Source organism: Pseudopodoces humilis, chromosome 6 (genome assembly GCF_049639895.1).
Source record: "Pseudopodoces humilis isolate 2021_Gansu_Grassland_sample_001 chromosome 6, ASM4963989v1, whole genome shotgun sequence".
NCBI classification, from domain to species: domain Eukaryota; kingdom Metazoa; phylum Chordata; class Aves; order Passeriformes; family Paridae; genus Pseudopodoces; species Pseudopodoces humilis.
Window position 1 is genome coordinate 68,119,012 of NC_142205.1, and position 21,655 is coordinate 68,140,666.

The 21,655-nt window shown below is 39.4% G+C and overlaps 1 protein-coding gene across 2 annotated transcripts in view; it reads left to right on the plus strand.

Moving 5' to 3' along the window:
* The first annotated feature begins 14,072 nt into the window (after positions 1 to 14,072).
* PDE5A (phosphodiesterase 5A) overlaps positions 14,073 to 21,655 on the plus strand; it is a 103,328-nt gene continuing 95,745 nt past the window's right edge. For both annotated transcript variants that reach the window (XM_088056408.1, XM_088056412.1), the window contains exons 1-2: positions 14,073 to 14,603; positions 16,709 to 16,798. The gene's annotated coding sequence lies outside the window, so the exon portion shown is untranslated. The remainder of the gene's footprint in view (positions 14,604 to 16,708; positions 16,799 to 21,655) is intronic.

Consider the following 21,655-nt stretch of genomic DNA (forward strand, 5'->3'; position numbering starts at 1 on the left):
GCTTGCATGTTCTTTTATCTTACCATAAATATAGAAACAACATACTTGAAGAAATAAACTTAATTAAAGAAAGCCAGAGGAGATGTATTTACTGTTAGCATGTCCTTTTACTCAGAGATAAATGGTTAAACTCTTCTCAAAATATCTGAGCAGCAAAGATGAAGCTGCCTTTGTGACAGCAAAGAAGTGGGACTTGACTCTTCTGGATACTGACTTCTCTGAGCTCATAGCCAAGAACTGACACTGGGAGAGCCTAAGCCCTGACTGTACAGCAGAGGTAAAGCCCTGCTTACCCACTATATAAGGAATAGATCTCCAGGCCTGCAATCTCAGCAAAAGGAGGAAGACATATTAATAAACTACTATAAATACAGAAGTGTTTATGGGACATGTTATATAACATTCCTCCTCGAGCTTTGTGCCTTCCCCTGCGCTGACAAACACCATGAAATGTTTTATCTTTCTGCCTCTTTATATTAAAGGGAATCTAATTTTAAAAACAGAAACTGGGCCACTATCTAATGATTTAAAGCTATAAATTAGCATTCATATGAGCCAAGAGTTTGCATCGTGTTCTATTTCCTGTTTCTATCCTACCCAAAGAATATTATGCATTTTTTTACTGTTTGCAGACTAATGCTGGAAGCAGGAGTAGTTCCACAGTTTCAGAATGCATTTAAGAGAGAAAAAAATGTATGTTTCAAATGCATTAATTGGAAGTTAAGGAAGGAAGGAAATTACACTAAAAGCTTAAGTAATTTTTATGATGGTTGAGGTAATAGATGGCGTCTGCTTTTCTTTGCAAAAAAATGTCAAGTAGCAAGCCTACGATCCTAAAAGATGTGAACAGCTGCTAACCAAAAAGAGGCCAAAAGTTGCAGTGGAACAAAGTATTTTCTTAATATTTTGTAAGGAAGACAGTCTGACTTTGCCTGCTTAACATGAGGAGATGATATTAGATCCCCATATAATCTTCAAGAAGAAAGAAAATGCAAAATACAAACCTCATCCCAACCCATGCAGAAGAGTGAACACAGCAATGATGCTGCTGTTTCAAACACATCCAAATTCCATGATAAATATAAGGCAATAACACATATGTTTTGGTACATCAAAGGTTTTTTGCCATTTTCTCCAGAAAGAGGCGTGTTTTGATAACTAGAATTCCTACCTCTGGGCTTAAAGGACAGTTTGTGTAAATAGTTTGATTTATAGTTGCTGGGTCCTCTGCTGGAAAGGAAGAGAGGACCAGCCACGTAGGAAGTAGCTGACAAAAAGCTCGTGCTGTGGGAGTGCATCCCTGGAGTACATGCATGGGAGGGAGCCAGTTTTGTAGCACTGTGAGAGGTTCAGCTGGCAGCACACCAGGAACATTTTGCTCCCAGCTCGGAGTGAGCATGGGAAGAGGTTGGAAAATAGAGCACCTCCACAATATGTCATTTCTCATTGTAACTAAAAGCTGTCATGGCTTGAGGGAAGAATGTAGGGGAAAAAATGGAGCAGGAAAGAAAGCATATGGAAAACACAGAAGGAAAGAGTGTGGAAGCATGGAAGAAAAAACAAGAAAAGGGGGTTAGAGTAGGTGGGAAAATTAAAAGAGAATTAATAGGAGAAAAGAAAAAGGAAGAGGAAAGGAGAAAAAGATCAAAGACTTGAAGTGGAGTGGATCAAAGACTTTGGAAGTGACCATCTCTGGGGCCCAGCAGGGCTGCTTGCAGGTGCATGACTTTATCTGGTCAACTCAAAGGCCTGCCTGAGGTCATTTTCACCCACCCAAGCCTTATGGTAGGTTTTGCTTCCCACACATGTCAGGTTCTCCATACAAGGAGCTCCCTGAAGGGGAATGTGTCAGGGCTGGGGCAGGGTCTCAGCCAGGAGGTCTCAGCCATTTGCACATGTGTTTTACAGGTTATTTCCACTGTGCACAATAGCCCTACCCTTTCACAGACAGCACAAATGCTAATTTGCACTGCTACTCCTAATCTACTCTGCCTTTGGTTTCCCTGGTTTTGTTAGGACTCATCTCTCCATTTCTTCAGTGGGTACTTTTCGTTTCCTTACCATCCCTTTTTCATAGCTTGGAAAACTCAGCTTTAGGTTTGAAAGCAGAGCAGCTCCCCAATATCTAGTGGAAGCACAGTCTCTCCTCCACAGGGTGTGGGGAGCACTGTTTCCCAGTATAAGCCCAGTCCAACAGGATGGGCAGGGAAAGCTGAGCTGGGGGCAGCAGCAGTTCCTGGCGTCTGGCTGAAGTGCAGAGCCAGCCAAGGACAAATCCATCTTGTGATTGCACTCAAGGCTTCAAAATCTGCTTTTGTTTCCACAAGGAATTAAAACAAACTCTTTCAAACATTTCTATCACACAGAATTGTGTTGAAACATCTGTTTTCTAGCTGAAGATATTTTTTATTACTCTCTTAGTTTGGATATGACCAAGGACTCTGTCCTAGATCCTTCCAATTAAATATTTTGTTGTGAAAGACCATGGATGTTTTTAACTGACCTTTTCCTTAGGTTACTGCTCAGATATGATACATACAGAATACCCAGTAAGTAATTAAAAATTCTCTTTGTCTCTATTAGGTATTTGCCTACAAATAAACTATCTTACACTCCTTCAATAATGAAAAATGCAAAGGAAGATGCCATATATTAAATTGTTAATTGAAAAATAATTGGGCTGATGCATGATTAAAGGATACTTCACAAGCTCCAATTTCTTTATTCAAGGAAGAAAGGAAACCTGAAACATGTTTCAAACTCTGTTTCACAAGGGTTAACTTAATTCTTGGCAATGAGACTGAAAATTATTTCAGATTCAAAGAAAAGCTGGGTTAGGAGAAAAAGAACCAACTTGCAGGAAATGCAGCTTTTGGTGTGAGGCCTGAGCATGTTGTCTTCTGAGCTGCTGAAAACATTCCACTTAGGAAAGGGATACTTGGTTTTGGGGTTGCAACCAGCACCAAAAATATGGAAACTAGAGGTTCAGTGGTGGTACAAAAATAGGTTTCATGCTAATTATTTTTTTTCATTTATGTTTCACCTATAGAAGTAATTTAGCTTTGTAAAAACCTTTTTTAAAGGGGTCTGTTTAGGCATTCACTGTCAAAACCAGCAATATGAACCTACTTATTTTTATCACTGGTTTAGTTCAAGCAAAAGAAAAAAATTATTATATTTCAGATTTGTAAGCTCTGCAAATGGAAAGCTGCTACATTATGATGGAAGTTATTTTGAAATGTTAAAAAAAAATTAGCTAAGGATTAAGAATCTTAATAAGTAGTGAACTTAATAGAAAAGCAGTGAAGTCTCTTGCTTTTTCTTATTGAGGACCCTGAACTTTAAAATTTCCCCTCATCTGTGGAAGACTTTGGAGTCCAGTAGGGATTCTAAGGATAAACACAGTGAACATTTTCTCTTTGCTATTTTCTCAGAAGTAGAGAACATAACTTTGGAGAAAGCATTACTCTCTTCTGTGATCTGCCAAGTCATCAAGGAACAATATTAAACATTTCCCAGAGGAAAACAGATTTCAAGTCCATTAATTTGGACAAACTGTCATTTTGTCTTCTTGATGTCAAATCTTGTGTAGGAACTTGATTTCAAGAATGGTCTTTTGTGGAACCTGCTCAAGGAGTTGGAATTTGAGCTGAACAGAAAGAAAATGTTTAAAAGCTTTATGTAAATATTCTTTGCGTAGCCTATTTCCAAACACCTATCCATACAGCTTTTGTTGGTGCTTTAGAGCCAAGCTGAGCTCACACAGTGCTGGGCAGTTCCTCCTTGCCCTCATGCAGAGGCATGGAGCACATGGAAAAGAGGGAGGAAACCAGCAGGAAAATGAAATGTCAGGCTTGCTGCTTCCCTTCCCCTCCGTGGCCAACTGACTCCAAACAAATACCTCTTAGTGTTACCTCCCCACATCCATCATTCCTAGTGCTTCAGCTGGGAAGTGTCACAGCAGCAAACAGCACAAATCAGCACCCCTAAGATATGACCTGTGCTTTTGGAATACTGGAGAACTCGGGAGTACAACAAGGCCGTTCCTGAAGTCTTGGCTGAAAGTGGTTTCACTGAGTGCTGGACTCACGACACTCTTGCTGGACCTGCAGTGAGATAACTCAAGTGGAAAAGGGAGTCTGGGCTTTGCCCCAGAATCAGAGAAGCACTGGGAAAAGTCCCTTCCCCACAGGGGCGCAGAATTCACACACCCAGACCTGTTGCTTTCTTCCTGCAGTGTCCCTCTTGGGACTGCATGACTGCCCCAAGCTTAAATCTCTTACCTGCCCCACACAATATTCCTGGCAAAATCTTCCTTCTCAGGGGTGAGTGTGATAGGAAAATAGATCAGAGATTGATTTTGATGTTCTAGCCTGAGTAAAATTGGAAGGTTTTAAAAAAACAACAACATAAAAGGCATTTAAATTAAATAGGCGGCACGTCTACAGGTAAAATTTCTACCTAGATCTCACTTTCAGAAAAAGATTGTTCAGAACAAAAGGCTGTTGTTTCTCTCTTGTGTGCACTCCTGTTATTGAAAAAGCACAAGTCAAAATTTCCAGGCCCGAGTGCCTAAGCTCATAAATGAGAAGTCTGGCCCCTATAGGAGATTTCAGGAATTTGCCAGTAACCCCAGGCAGGAGGTAGTGACCCCACTGAGAGGCTGCAGTTCCAGGTGCCCCACACGAGGCTGGCACAGACCCACACCCACTGCCAGGGCACTCCTGCCCCAAAGCCCCAGCTCGAAGCAGAACGGTGCCATTTGTTTTGGCTGGAAAGGAAGCTGAAAAGAAAGAGCCTAAGAGATGTCAGAAATTAATAACTTCTCAGATCAAGGCTCCAACCAGTTCAAAAAGCTTTTCTGCTGACAGTAGGTTGTTTTCAATGCTAAGAATGAAGTATTTATCTTTATCCTTTGAAGCTCTGCCATTCATACCAATAAAGACACAAGAATCCTGAAAGGGATACTTACTAAAACAAAATGCCTGTTCAAAAATAATATATTTTTCTGTTTGAAACCACATTGTACACAGAGATCCTTTGGAGCATTTTAAAGACAAAAGCAAGAAAAAGGAAGAAAAAAATTAAAAACCTTTCTTTTCCTATGCACCAAGCAGTAATAAAAAATAGAAAAGTTATGTCAAAGTGAACCACTAAATGAGTACACTTTCTGTAAATCAAGCCAATACAAATTTCATAAAACTTTCCTTGTTAGAGGTACAAACCATCCATTAAAAGAATAACATTGTCAGACCATAATATTATCATTTGCACTGCTCCAGCTGAATGTGAAGTTGCCTATTGCATTGAAACAACAATATCGGGTATCACAAAGCCGTGTCCAGCTCCATGACAGCACACTCCATGAAGGCAGCCTGACTCTGGGAGGTGAAATCTTAATTACAGAGGTACTGCTGAGGTAGTATTTTCTTCCAAGCATTAGGTTACTGGTGCACTGAAATTATTAAAAGGGCATCTACAAAAGTGAATATCGGTTTACTATGGTTTCCTAACAAAAATAATAATTAATCCTTGCACACCGTGCTTATATGTGGAAATTTAACTTGGTCATTCATACACGGCATTTAGGAATGGGTTAACCATTGCAATAATTACTTTGGGCTGTCCTCACCTTTTGCTTAGTGCCTGCTAGATAGCAGCATATTAAAAATGGTTCAGGTTATGGATGTTAAGATCAAGATCAACAAACAAACCAAGACTCGTTATTAAATTCCCACAGTGCTTTTATCATCAAATTTCAGAGTCAACAGATTTGTGAGCATCTGGCAGCTGCACAAGTGACAAATCATGACACAAAGCCTTAGCTGATATCACATGAAGCTGACACTCCAGGGCATGGTGAAGGTCACAGTGGCAATTTATCAGGAGTGCAATTCTAGTGGTTTTCTGTCATATTTATATATTTGGAATGTTAAGATAAAGGAAAAGAATGCTGAGGTTGTTCTTGAGCATAAAAGATAAAGCATTTTCAGGGACCACTCTCTACCTGCTTTGTAATTCCCAGAGAGGTCACAGAGGTTATCACAGGTCTCTGCCTTATGCCAAAAACTACCAACTTGTTATTGCACTTAATCTGTAGGATTAAGGACATTTTTATGAAGTGACCCATGTTCAGACTGCTCCCAGATGTGCAGTGGCAGGTTCTTACCAGAGTGAGTGATGTTTGCGTCCACCCGACCGAATCAATCTTTCTTCAGAAATGCACTGAGTTAGGGCCACGTTTTGAGAAGAGCCTCATATCCAAGAACTCTCATTTCAAGCACCTAAACAAAAGCATTTTATGAGGTTCATGACAAAGACATAGCTACTCACTTTTAGAATTAGCTTGAACAGGGATCCACCTTGAATCCCAGTCCCACCATTTCATTAACCAATCATGAAAATAAGGATGCATCTAGAGATTTCCCACGTCTCATCCTGAAGTTTTCTCCTCCTGTCTGCTGCTGTCATTCCTCATTTATGCAAGGACAGAAGCTCCCTGCTTCTGTGCCTTAAGGCATTCAGTCATATATCAAAGCCTTTTTTCCTTTTTCAGCCAAGAGAACTCTTGAAAGACACCACCATGGGACTCAAAGTAGGGCAGCAGATAACTTGAGGTTGTATCCTAATGTTCCAAGGCCACTGTTTGTAAGCTTGACATTAAAAGATACAGTAAAACTTTCCATAAATAGCTGCAGATGATCCACTACCTCACTAAAGCCTATAGTACTTGCAAACATTTGAATGCTGGATAATTTATTTTCCAAACTTTTTTTAATTATTTGAAGAGCTTCTATAAATGCCATAATTTAGGTTTTGTGAACTAATAAACTCTTAAAAGGAAAGGAGGAAAAAAATGTCTAAGAAAATACAAAAGTCATGGACAAATGAGCTTGAAAAGGTGTCAAACTGTAGAAAGGAATGCAGTGCAAAAGTAATTTACTCTTTGCACTGGGGTCTAAAGATTAATATTTCAAATATGTATGAGTGGAGCATTCCACAATGGAAACTATCCACATCCACAGGGTGGTGTTTGTCCTATAGTAACACATGGAAAGGTTAATTCCTACTGTGTTTGTATGGAACAGATTGAACACAAGCTGTTCGAGGAGAACAACAAGTTTGAAGGATTTTTCATCTTCAGCTGCTTCTAAAGTATATCAGCTGCTGGGGTTGTTGTGTTTTATTAGGACTTTCTGATTTATGCCTTCAGAAGGAACCCATTACTTTTGCAAAAATGCAATGATGTGCCAGCTCCTTTGAGCAAGAGAAGTCTGCAGCATGAGCAGGAGAGGAAGCCATGAAAAAAAACCCAAATCTGAATTCAGCTGGTTTCTTATGCAAGGCCACAGGCCATAGCTATTTTCTATTAAGCAAGAGAAGAGGAAAACTCGGGTCTGTAATGAGCATTATTTTAGAGAAATGAGTTTTCTAGCTATTCCAAGGAAATATAAGGGCTGAGGATAATTGATGTCCTCATGTCCACAGAGATTCACCTGTGCTTGAAGGTAAATCAAAAGCCTCAAAGGCAGATCAGTGGACAGCAGGCCACTAATCTTCCCCTGCCCACACCTTTTGATCCCAGGAGTGTGGGGAGCTACCAGCAGAAATATCCAGAGCCTGCATTTCCCCACAGCGTGATGAGGTTTTCATATGCTCTGTGCAAACCTCAGTAAATGGAACTCCCTCCTACCCTCTTCATCCATCCCCACAGAGCGCCACAAAGCCTTTACTGTGGCTGCATTGCTGTTTTAGTCTGTCAAAAAAGCCCAAGAGCTTTCAGATATTCCTTGGCACATTTTCTTTGTAGACTAAATTACATGAAAATTTATGATGCAAACTGATGCAGAGAAACCTCATTATCTGAGGTGTGTCAGGAGCCAATATAAATATCAAAGCATAGAAGCCGTTGCCTTGTTTGTGGTATCTTAGTGATATCTTTAATAAGGTCTCCTCAAAAAGCCTGAAACTCAAACCCATGCCCCACAACACAAAGGACACATAGAAAAGACACTGCAAGGGACTTTGTCATCAATTAGTTTGCATGCTAATTTACAGTAAATTTGCTTACTGGAAGCAAGGAGAGGATGCATCGGTACAGGTATGTTACAAGTGCTGAGGCAAAATCTGTTGTTCTCCATCATTTGAAGTGATGGGACTAAGGCTTCCTAGAGGGGCACGTGTGGCAAAAGACAGTTTACCCTTCACAAAGATCTTTCTTTCATAGCCAGAGAACACTCTGGCACAGGGGTCATTTTTGAAGCAACCTTCCCATGCCCTCCAAGAGGCACACACGGCCCCTCCACCACCACCCTGCTGTGATTTCTCTGCAGGTGCCACAGCTGGGCACCAAAGTTCCCAGTGCCTGCAGTGTTCCCTCAGGATCACCTTGCTCCTTGCTTCTCCCAGCCTGTGGCCAAGGCAGTGCAGAGGAGAGAGCCCTGAAAAGTGAGACCAGCCTTGTCCTGCTCACCATCTGTTGGTGGATGAAGCTGTAACTCGATCGGCTTTCAAACAGGGGCCATCTGCAATTCAAGCCTGGCAGCGCCCCGAATGCATCAGCAAAGGTGCCTATTTGCAACTCAAACAGATTTTTCAGAGCTTTTTATTTTTCCTAAAGACTGGATTATTTGCCCTTTGTTTTTTTTTAATATTTATATTTATTTTATTTTATTTTATTTTATTTTATTTTATTTTATTTTATTTTATTTTATTTTATTTTACAGTTATTGCTGTGTCACAAGGCAGGACATGGAAGTAGGAGAAATTTTGTTGGAGCTAGAGTGGAAAGTGGCTTTTATTAAATTTTTTCTTCTACTATATTTACTTCTGATTAGCTTTTAATGTTGAAAATTAACTTAATTTGAACAAATCCATTGCCCTCCTGCCTGCAGGGAATAGCAGTAATCAAAGAGTTTATCTTTTGGAAGCAGTAAATTCAGATCAAGTGGGGCAGCAGAGATTGGTTAACTTGTGATTTGACCTTTGAAAAGTACGATTTTTTTTTTTTAGCAACAGAGATGGTTTCACAGAACAAATCTCTAAATCTGTATGAAATTTCACATAGAGGTTCAAAAAATTCTCTCAGTTCCAAGGATAGAGATTCCCGGTCATTATCACAATCCACCTAGAGCAAACATGAGCAAAATGGAATCTAATGTGACTCATGAAATCAGGATTTCTACCATGACCTCTCCCACACACCAGGGAGCAGCATCAGCACAGGGAAAGGAGGAACATCCCACTCTGCCAGGTGTCAGCTTCCTCAGGGCCAGTTCTCTGCAGCAAAGGAACCACTTGGTAGGGTCTCAGCTCATCAGCTTGCTCCAAAAATACCAGGGGGAGCAACAAAATTCCTCTGATTTTCAGACAGTATCTCTTTTCAATCCTTTACTTCCAGTGGAGAAATCCTAGTCACATATGCCAAAGTATGACACTTGAGTGGCAACATAATCCACTCGCCAAGTCTCTCCTCATGTTTTTATAGATCTGCTGGAGCTCACAGCAGCACCTGACGGCCTCAGGTGAATAGTAAGTGTATTATCCCCTCATTCAATACCTGGCTTGATGGCCAAAAGTGAATTTGTTTAAATTTGTTTAAGATTTTTAAGTCCTGGCAGAGGATCTGCTTAAGACCTTAATCACCTCATGGAAATCTAAGTAGAAATTCATGAAACAAAACCAAATATATAATAATCATCAGCATTAATCAGCAACTTCAAAGAGAAAATATTTTAAGGAACAGTCAAAATAGCTGTGGGTGGAGTAAGTAGAGGATTTTGGGACAAAAGAGAAAGAGAGAATCATGCTTGTTTTTTGTATATTCCCACAAGAACCTTCTCCCTTGGTAAAGATACCCAGATTAATACCTGTTATAAAGGAATGGAAATGCAGAGCTTTGGAGCTCACTACACCAACCAAATTCTGGAATAGTCTCAGCCCCGTGTTTCATATGGACAGTGAATGCTCCAACTCATCCAAAATCTGCAGACAAGTGAAGAATGGAGGAAACAACACTGCACTTACACATTTACTGGTGGAATGAGTAGAACTGAAAATTAATGCTGATAAACTCTTTTTTTAGGCACATGCTTCTTTATCTGCACCCAAGGAAATATCAGTGGGGAACTTCTGGTTAGAAAACTAGGCCAGAACTAAAGCAGCTTTTCAGTTTGCAGTAGATGCAGGAACAGATTTGATCAAATTGCTCCTTTTGGAATATTACACAGGATATATTTTACTTTTGTGAGCTGCTTGTATTATAATCAGTTTGCCCAAGGATTATCTTTTAGCATGTATAATGTCTCACAGAGTGAAGCTTCCTTCTTTCCCCCAGACATGATTGCATCTCCCAGAGTTTATATCAAGGCTAGCAACGTCATCTAGATTAAACTGGAAATAAGAAAAGTGCCTTGAAAAGATGCAAGTCTATAATTCCAAATTATAAAGTCTTTAATGAAGGGAAACATTCCCCTGTGGGTAGATTGCTGCGTGTGATCCTACAATTGCCTTTCCTACACTTTCCAGAGTATTTGTTACTTGTCACCACCATCTTCAGTAATGTGGCTTGTGTTCAGCAAGACAATGCACTTATTTCACTGTAAAAACATATTAATCCTCTATATTTTCATTATGCAAGTGAGTTAAGAACAATTAATTTATTTTTTTTTTTCTTTTTCCCAGAAAGGTTCACTGCAGTTCATTTACCTTAAGCAACACATTAATTTTACCATGACAGGGAAGGACTGTAGTCACTTGGCACCAGGGAGTGCACGGTGCCAGCCTTGTTCCCACTCTGAAGCCCTGCTGACTGATTAGGTGACTTCAGCAAGTCTCTGAGGTTTTACTATATTTCAAATATATTCATATTTCCTTGACCAAGGGATTTGCTCTTTCTCTGGAGGTTTCCAATTTTAGATGGCTCTGTAACACTTCTCAAATATTCTCCAAGAAAAACAGGGCTGTCACTCAGAGAGGGAAGTTTCTAGGTGCATGGAGCACTGCTGGGCTGAGGAACACTTGTGATTCCACGGAACAAATGACATGGCATGGCATGGTGAGCATTTCATTGGCATAAAATTCATCCTGCTAAAGGAAAGAGCTGCGGTTAGCTCAAAGAAAGCTTTGAGTGCTTCCATATAATATCTGTGTTTTCAATAAATCAAGCAGACCTTTATAGGATTCCCTCTGTAGACCTGTTATGGAGGGGAAGCAGCTCCTGCCTTAAGTTAAATAACTGAAAATTGTGAAGAGTCAGAGCCCCTCAAAGATTTCAGCATTTTGTGTTGCTGACTTAAGGAAGTCTCTTCTGATTAAATAATCGAATTGTAGGGGCAGATTCTTCATCCAAGGTCTCTCAATCAATTGCCAAATAGGTGTAAGAATTCCATTTTTCACAGGTAAGCTAATGAGGTTATCCAACTGTATTTGTACAAACACATCCACTAGCACACAAAGTTGGAGAATTTGGGTGCATGAACTCAGAAAGGGAAAGAATAATAAGCAGGTTCACCTTTGGCTACTTAGAACTGAAATCTTTGGTCTTCTGTAATCATTAGTCCACAAAAACATGATTTAAAATTGGAACCAAAACACAGAATGAAACGGACTCATATGAAAGAGCAAATAGAACTTGGTTAGTTTATTTTCAACACACACCATGTCTCTACCTCCTTTCTTCAGGGATCAGAAGTACCAAAATAGACTAAGAAGCACTTCTTCCACTATTCCTTTCCTGGCTGAAACCAGGAAACACTGGAAATCTCAAAGGAAAGGCCTTTTCCAACAGCAAACCTTTAGGTACGCTTCAAGTAAGTGGAGAGTTTTGGATAATGACATGTCCCTTAGCAAGATTTCCCTAGCAACTCGTTGAACTATACCCTGTTTGTGATCACTGATGAATACAGCTTATTTTTGCTTTCATCTAGGTGAGCATTTCTTCCTTTTCTCTAAGTTTCTCAGAAAACACAACAGTCAGAAAAACTTGAGAGACCGAGGAGCCCAAGACTCCTGAAAATGGGATCTAGGTGTTTGATAATTGATTTTTTTAATGAAAATCCCAAGCACTCAAAGATTAACTTTTAAAGGTTTTTATCTCTTCTGCATGCAGATCAGTGCCTAGTGTGGTATTCAGAAAATGGCTAGGTAACTAAACTCCTTCAGAAATGTTTTTCTTGCTGGTTAATTTGTCCTGAAGTCACAAGGAAATCTTCTGAAAAGTTATTTATATCAATAGCTATCACACCACTGAAGTCATCCGACCTAATCATCCCCAGAGAGCTGCAACAATGGGAATTATAAATAGCAAAAATATCCTGGATATCATCTCCACTATTTTAAAAACATTGTTTTCATCAAGAACAGTAACTAAGAAAAAATCTCAGGACATAAAGTATCAGAATACGTGCACATTTGTCACTGCCAAGAGGTCTTTCCAAAGGCCAGGTACTTTTCCCTGAGCTAAAACCATTTAATGCTGCAAAGGTGTCACAATGGTCAGTACATTCTCTGCCTGGCTCCTGGCTTCTTTCTCATCATATTATAAAAGGGGAGAACTGAAATTGTGTTGATAGATAACCTGGAAATGCAATAGATTAGACAAGGTAACAAAAAGCACTGTCCTAGCTTGTGGATAAAAGGAAAATTGCACTCAAGTGGTTTATTTTGAGTCCGTTTGCAGATGGATTCATTTTGCTGTCTTCTGCATTGCATTTTAAGGTGTCCAGGACAGACTGAGCTCTACAAGGTCTCTTTGTTTTATAACCTAGCTCCCCACACAGCACTAATCCAAACCGCCTTAGATAATAGAATATGCATTATTTTAATAATTTAAGCATGTCTTATTTTTTGGTGGAATTACACACTTGCCCTCTGTGATGAATACTGCCTGAGAAAAGCTGGGATCTTGGACCCTTTTCACTGTTTTGATAGTATTCAGAAGATCCTCCAAATTCAGTTTAAACCAAGCAAAGACCTCCATACATGTAGTTCCTCATATTATTGCATAAATTTTCTAATGCAGACAAAAGTTGGAGTGTTTAGATGAAGTTAGGCATGGAGAAAGCCCTAATTCCACAATGTGTGAAAAGTTATAAAGCCAAATTTCAAGTGTCCAGGTTGAAATTTCTTCTTCTTTGAATTGGCAATTTTTAAAAAAAAAAAAAAATTTTTTTTTTTTTAAGTTTGGTAGAAAATAGTTCAGCCCTTTTTGGAACAAACTTAGTGAGGGGCGGTGGTTTTGCCAACATTCATATTTTTCATCTGTTTTCTGAAGAGCCATAGTGATTTATAAGAGGAGCTTGAAATCTGGCAGTGAGACAACCCTCAAGTTAGAATGGTATCTTTGTCCCCAGGAAAATCCATTCCTAATCAGCTATGTTAGAAGTTACAAAAAAATCCCAGTTGGTATTTACAAAGCAGAAACACTGCTTTTTTTTTTGGAGTGTTTCAAATGGGAGTGTGCAAGCCCTGAGCCTGCTGAGCCTCTTGTCCTGGGCAAGTACTACAAATCTGTAGGCACAGCTCAGGGCAGGTTTATCTTAAACAGAGTTCTTGTTTTCTTACAGCAAAGCTCTGACATCAACAAAAAAGGCATAACAGAGGAGTTGACAGGGAAGGAAAAGCTAATTAGGAATTAGTTAGGTATTAGAGACTCCTAACATTATTAGACAGCATTAGAGCCTTTGAAACTCAGCCTGCACCATAATAATTTCCCTAGAATTTAAGGGCTTATTCTCCAGTTGTTCTGACTCAGCTCTATTAATATCACTGGAGTTACATTAGTTTGCCCTGACTAATATCCTTTAGCTATGCAGACAAGCAAATAAAATCACTTTAGCTGTTTTTTCAAAGTCATTCCCAAACATCATCTGAAAGGTTCCCTCAGTACAAAAAACAAACCCCAAACACAAGACCCCGATGCAGCCCTGACCTGGCTGCACATTCCATATTGGGGGTCAATAGGAGTTTCACAAGGATACCCTCGGTCACTGCTTCCTCACAGCCACTTCGGAGGGAGGGGAAGAAAGGGTTTGAAAAACATTCCAGATTTCAGCTGAGTTTCTGTAGCTGTGCAGACCCAGAAGCCACTGAAATGTCCAGAGGGACAGCCTCAGCAAGCCTGTGACCTTCTATGACAAACTGGACCGTGGCATTTCAGAAGGGATTTAGCTGGGATTGTTAAAAATGTGCCAAAAAGAGAACTGCGTCTTGGATTTTTCCAATCAAGTAGCACTATATTTGGACTGGAAACAGCCTGTGGATGAGCAGGAATAGCCATTAGAAGGCAAGTGAAAAGTTTCAAGCAGATACTACAGTCAAGGAAGAAACAAGTCGAACGTATCTGGGCAAGTTTCCATACTGACTAAAGCAACACTTTTTCCCATGACATCAGACTCAAAACAAACAATATATTATAGTCCATATGTTGGTTAAGGAAAGCCCAAGCCGTGCAGAGCCATGCACCAGCCTTCAGAACAGCGACTGAACAAAAGCTGGATCGCTTGCAAGCCATGGGAGTTAATCAAACAAACACAAAGCCCCAGGTTTTCAGGATAAGGCGCCTGGGTCAGACTTCTCAGCACAATGAGGTTGTGAATCCCGAGGTAAGACCGAAAGCAAACTGCCTGGATCAAAGCTATGCAGTCTGACTAGATGACAAGGGCAATAAGTAAACAGGGCTTTGAATATGCAGCAGCCAAAAGGCTCAGAAAAGTGTAAAGTTGCTTGCAGATAACGTGCTTGGAGAGCCTGGAGTTCTCTACCTACCTGAGGTCATATGGCATTTGCATGAGAAATTTGGACTTTGGAAAGGTTTGCAGTCAGAGTTCAGAAGAGCTTTTGGCAGGTTAAACATGTTCCCAGTAAGATGATGCTGAGGATAAACATGCAAGAGAAATATATAAATGCTGTTTTCACAAGAACAGCTCTGCTTTCTTAGAACTGCCTGTATTTTAGGGAGGAAGGCTAGAATGCAGTCCTGATGGGATGCCAATACAATCCATCGAGAGCAGTTAGTAAATCACACAGCTTAGCAACTGAAAAGGACACGGGACATTTTCAAATTCGAAATAAAAACAGAACCATGTTCCACAGGAAAAAGGTACTTGTTTAGCACATATTGATGCTGTTTATTGGGAGTTTAACTCTTACTGGAAAATGGCCTATTAACATAATAATTACTGCATACAGCTGAATTCACTGAGATATTTTATCAAACCTTGAATTATCTGATCCATTGATCCTCTGTAATAAGGAACAGGAGGGCACCTTTGATCTTTCTCACATAATTTAATAAGTCAAAATTAGAAAAGAGCCTTTTCAAATGAGGACAAATTTGACTAGGAGGATAACTAGGCAAGCTGTAAAATTTTAATTGTGTTTTAACAAAATTATCCAAGCTCATAGGTTTAATAGTCACAACAAATCAGGAAATAAAATGCTGCATTATTGTCACTGGTAGATTAAAGTGGCAGAACCTAGGTTTATAGAAATATAAACCCAAAAGAGCATTTCTCTTTTTTGCACAGTACTGAACACATTCACAAATCTAAGAAGAAATGCCTTGTTCCTTAGTCAGACTTGGAAAAATGCAATTCACTTAATGACTTTTTTTTTCCTATTTTAAATTATGCATATAGTTAAAATAGTTGTTTTCTAGTTCTGTACATCTCTTTTTATCCCCTTGTACTGTTTCCCAGTGCTTCAATCCAGGAATGACTTCTTTTAGTGTCAAACCACACAGCGAAAGTCTCAGCTAAAAAACCCATTTATGTAAACAAATTTGGCAACCACAATTCTTCGTCACTCAGTTTGGATCTCTGCAGCCATTTCAAGACAGATCCTTGTCCACAGGGATCTTTAGACAACAGTAGAATAAATTCATCCCAGGTATTGTCGAGAAAAGAAGCACTGAAATGTTTTGCTTCCAAATATCAGCAAGCCTCTGGAGACAGCCACTACAGCAAGCTGTTATCTGTCAGGAAGATCCAAGACCCTCAGAATTAGTGATTAGCTCCCACAGCTCTGTGGGCTTCACTGTACATCTGCCACAGTTATGTGGAACACACAGACATCTAAAAATTGCATCTCCCTGCCAACTGAGGTGTGTTAACATCTGCCTGCTGCTGCTGCTGCACTGAGCAGCAGTGCCTAAATCCCAAGGGAACACTTAACAGCTTTCTTCACGGATCTCCCAGTTCTGCTTTGAGGGAAGCAATGGTGACATATTGGCCAAACTTGTTGCATAAAGGGTTTTGAAGTGGAAGAATTGCACATCTTTATAAGATTGCCTGGATTTTAAATATTTAATTTGGTCTCTAGGTCCAGTCTGAAATCACTGGTATGGAAATTAAGGACCTGCCATTGTTCCATACTCACTTGGAAGTTACTCAGGGTATAATGCACATCAGTGTTTCTTTACAACTCCAAATAAACAAAAAAAAAGTAACAACATTGGGTGTTTAACAGCTTACCTTAAGATATAGTTAACAGCAACTTGGCTTTCACTCATGACATCCATCCTGTAGGTTCGTGAAATTCTAGAAGGAAAAAAAAAGTAAAATAATCAGGTATCCTTAACTAATCCTTAGGAAGTCATTCCTGTGAAACTGTGGAAAACAAATGTGGGTAGTATGACAATTATCAGCCACAAAAGTTATATTTTAGCCCTTGCCCTCAATTTTAAGCTGCTGCTGTACATTCCCCTCAGTGTGAAGAAAGAAGAAGGGAGCTCAGCAAGACTCGACTGGGAAGAAACATTCTGCTCCTGGTGACAGGGACTTGTGAGCAAGACTGAGAGGTTAGTTGTGTTTTCAAGTGCTACACTTCTGGTCTTTGTTCCTGATGTAAGGACAAGGGATGCAAAGGTAGAGACAGAAATGATGCAGTTTAACCTTGAACTTACTGCACCCATTCCATAAGAAAAATCTATTTTTCTAAACTATTATATGACTAAATTTTTAGGATCTTGATCAGGGTCTGTATAAAGCACCGATCACTGTTACAAACACTTTGTAGGAGCTTTCTCTGTGTTCTTATTCCAAACTCAGGCAAGTAATCTTTGCTCATTTAACAGTAGATAGTTTCAATCATAGCAAGAACCTTTTTCATTATTAATCAGCACAAATTACACCAGTATTTGTTGGACTGGATGCATGTAAAACATCTCTGTGACTTTGTTTTGCTTTCAGTAGCTACACCACCGGCAATTAAAACCTTTCAGCTCCGCAGATCATAATTTCCACAATTAAACTAGAGATTCTGTGAAACTTACTTCAGTGTAACATGCCAGTATGATTTAATAGAAAAAACAGAGATTTTCACATTTCATCTCCTTGTGTATTTTATGCACACAATTGCTTTTCAGATAATATTTATTTTAGTGTAGGAAAAGCAACTGAGTGGCAGTAAAATATCAAGAAGCACTGGGCAAAGAAAGGTTCTGCTGGTCTGAAGCAGCTGTCAAACATGTCTTTTCAAAAAAAAAATCAGAAAACCATGTTAGCTGCTACATCTCAGTTTTTGTGCACCTCAGCAGTTCTTCGTTCTGGCTGGAAGCATAAGCTGTGAAATGACTGTTCGCAGCATTCCGAGCTTGGCCATAGCCGCGGATCCTGGAATTGTAACAGTGTATTCTTTGGGGTCTATTCAATGCTAAACTAAGTTTCCAAATGTTTCTTGGCTCAGCAGCCATTAACTGGACCTTGAACTTCCCACTTGTATTCAGTGGCGGGGGGCTAAACTTGCCATCTGTTTTGACAAATGTTTTCCATTGCCTCTGCATAGCTGACAGAAAACGAGGCATATTAGGAGAAGTTCAAGTTCTCTGTCTGAACCACCAAGAATTCTCTGAGTCCTCACAAATCCCATCAGAACACAGCTAATTGTAATTCTGTTTGCAAAAGGTTTTAGTTTGTCATGAGCTGCAGGTCTTAATATCTTCTTAGATCCGTATCACTTGTTCTCTGAGCATCTGCCTACTCTTCATTCCTTTGGGGCAATAATCTTCACTGAGTGGAAAATCACAGCTGTAGGCATTCTGGAAAAATAAAATAAAATAAAAAGACAGCATCACTTCTACTTGTCTCTTCTGCACTTTTCTCCAGCCTGAACAGTCCCAGCTCCTAGCAGCACCAGGAGAGTCAAGGGAGCTTGATAAGAGTTGCCAGTTATGATATTAATAAACAAAGAAAGTGTCCAGAAAACAGTACTAATGAAAAGCTACAGTTCTTCTTGACTTTTGACTTGTTCTTCTTGACTAAGCTTTTCTAGATTCTGTGAAAAATATGTAATAATCAGACACAATTGGTCTTACATAAATTGTTCCACAAGATTAAAATATTTGGGTTTGAATTCGGAGCTGAATAATTAATTGATGCTACCACTACAAGAGAATAAAGGAGAGATGAAAAATAAAGATGCCCTGCTAAATGAGCTCTTTAAGTTTGAGCAGATGAACCATGTCAGCATGGAAAAATACTCTTGTATCATTCATGTCACACATAACAAGACATCCTACCTGTGATTGCTGCCGTATGCCACAGAGCCACTGTGCACATCAATAAATCAGATGTGATGCAAGACATGCAATTAAGTCCAAAACATTTGGTTTCAGATCTGTTTTGCATGGGTAATTCATCCACAAAGATGTAGCTGTCACTTTTTACAGACTGGACTGTCACTAACAGATTGTAACTAACAAAAACCAGGAGAGGAATATTCCAGATCCTTTTTCCACGCAGCATTTAGGTTTTTGGTCATACTATAGGTTCAGCTATTGTACACACGCCAGGAGTCTGTCTGAAGAATCAGAGAGATCCCCAGCCTTCCCCTGGCAATCACCCACCCTACCAGGGCACAACAGACAGGTTTTGCTCTTTCCAGATGCATCAGAGGTGTCTGTGCCATCCCATGCTCCACGAAGCATTAATGGTTTCCAGATGTTGGCTCACAGGGTGCTGACACAACTCTTGCACCATTAAAGTATCACACAACAATATTATGAAAAGGATCAGAAACACGGGAGAATTTTACAGCCTTCAGAATCCGTGGTGACAAGAGGAGCAAAATACGACACTGTTGTAACTCTGAACTTGCTCAGCGTTACTGCCCAGGATCTTGTCCAGATCAGGCTTGTGCTGCAGCACCAGAAAGGGAGCAACCTTCAAATTCACTGGGCCATTTCTAGCATCGGTTATCATTCCTGAAATGCTGTGTAATCACTTAAGTAATATCATGAATAGGTATTAGTAGCTAGGTCTGGTTGAAAATTATAGTCATTTTTCTATAAAATAGTGAAATTTCATTATCTCTTTCAATGTGTTTTAAATGCATCAATTTCCTTTCTGAAACACAAAATTCTTCCATATTTGCCTTTCCTACTTGTCCTCACTTAAAAAGGAGAATTGAAAAACTGGTCATATCACTAATTTTTAAATCATTCAATCAGATTAAATGAAAAAACTTTCTTTAGGGAAAAAAAGACCAGCAAACATAAAAGTATAATCTAGAATCTGAAAATACAACAACAAAAGTATTTAAAGACTTGAGACAGATTTTAAGAGGATTAATTGAAGCTTCTCCTAGCATATCTAAAATACTTTAGACCCTGGGAAACCTGCTATTTTTCAGAGATATCATCTCAAATATAAAGAAGAATGTAAGGAGTTCTTCACTCATCCAACTTAGAAATTATTCCCTAGTCTAGGAAAGCAGAGACAACAACTCTGTTGATATAAATGACAATAAAAGCAGCCCGTGATTTGTGGCTGTATCTGTATTTAAAAAGGTGACCATGTAACACAAACCATGAGAAGAGGAGGGACGCCGAGTCATAGTAACCATAAAACATTTAAAGGGCAAAGCTAAGAAGAAATGTGATTTGATCTGTTTTAGTCCATCTGACATTTTTATATCCACATTCAACTAACAGGTCATTAATATCCACACAAATGTAAGCAAGGGAATTTTGAGCCGAGATGTCTTATTCAAAGCAATAAAAGCTTTATTCACACTCTGCTTGTACCTCAAACATTTCATAACTTGGCAGCCCTGAACAAGTACTCCGAGAGCCGCCAGTCCAATTGCACAGAACAGAATCAGTCAGCATCTGTTAAAAAAAATCCTTGCTCTGCTTTGGAAAAAAGCAATTATCATTCAAGTTTTTCCCTCAGAAAAATCTGGCTGCACATGAGGGGAAAAATCAGATAGCAAGCTGTTTGCAATAGGGAGTTTTAATTTCCCCTTTTTGCCTTCTAAGTAGAAGAGACTCCTTCAAGTGAAGTCCTTTTGTGGATTATAACTTCCTAAAGAGCCACAAGAGGATTTACTCATCCAAGTTCCCTTAATACAGTCCTGTCCTATTCTGAAACATTCTTAAATGCTGAGATCAGCAGATAGCAAGAACACATGTCAGAAGAGATGTGTTCTTTTTCATTCAGGGCAAGATACCAGGGAGCATTTTTTCAAGTTAGCTATTTGCAACTTGTCAGAAATTGACAGCTTCCCACTTTAAACAATGGTTTCTGCAGCTGAATTTCTTTATGCAGACTGTGCTTCACAGAAAACAGAATATAACAGAAAATATGGAGGATTAAAATATTAGAACAGTATTTTTACCGGCATAGTATTTTAAACAATTTCTTCCATTTCCTTGAAAAATTAAAGAGGAAAACTTGTTTCTGAGATGACCCTGTTTTTAAAAAGGAAGCCAAACAGAATGTCTCCCCAACCCTAAATCAATTTGCTTCATGACTTTAAGTTTGTAAGGAATATTTCTATAAGGTTTGCATTTAGGCATGATGAAAGTTGTGATTCTTACAATACTCATAAGACCAAAAACATCAGTGTTCCAAATATATGCAATGATTGAATGACTTCACTGACTTTGAGGTCCCCAGCTGTGATTTTCACACTTTTTTATTCTAAAAACAACACTATGGAGCTGGTGTGGTAGAGTCTCATTTTGAACTGGGCTGAAACTAATTAAGGCTTCTTTTATATCTTTCCCATGCTAAGGGGAGGATCCTGTGGTACCTAAATCTCATGTAATTTAATGGCCTATTGGGGCAGCCCTAGTGCTTTCAGTGGGAAATACAATTTTAATGCAGCATTTTTTAAAAATTAAAGATGATTCCTGAGAGTCCTTAGCAAAATAAGCAAATGTGTTTGTTAGTATAAAATGTACACACAGAATTACTTTAATACAGAGTTGGATCAGCAATAATTCAAGAAAAAGGATGCACAAGGAAGAAACTGATAGGAGACATAGGCCAGGCTTTGGGAAGCCTGGCTGAGTCAGTAACATGACTAATGGGTGAATCTCAGGTGAGAACACATCTTTGGGAAGTGCCACTGTAAAGATGACTGGTGAGAGCAGGAAAACTGATGACTTACTTTGTCAAAAACATCTCTGAATGTCCATGCAAGCAGAGAGCACTTTCAGAATACATGAAAATCAGATTGTTTGTCTGGGCTGACATCTGTCCGTGGATCAGGCTGTGGGTTGTGTGTGCCCTTGGTGAGCTCATCTTTCCACAACTCCAAAATATGTTGTGTGATATTGTGGCTGTAGACATCTACTTCAGCAAATATTATTCAAGGTCAAACACTTCAAAACAATGGGGAGACAGCCACAGCTAACAGAAAAGTCTGGGTT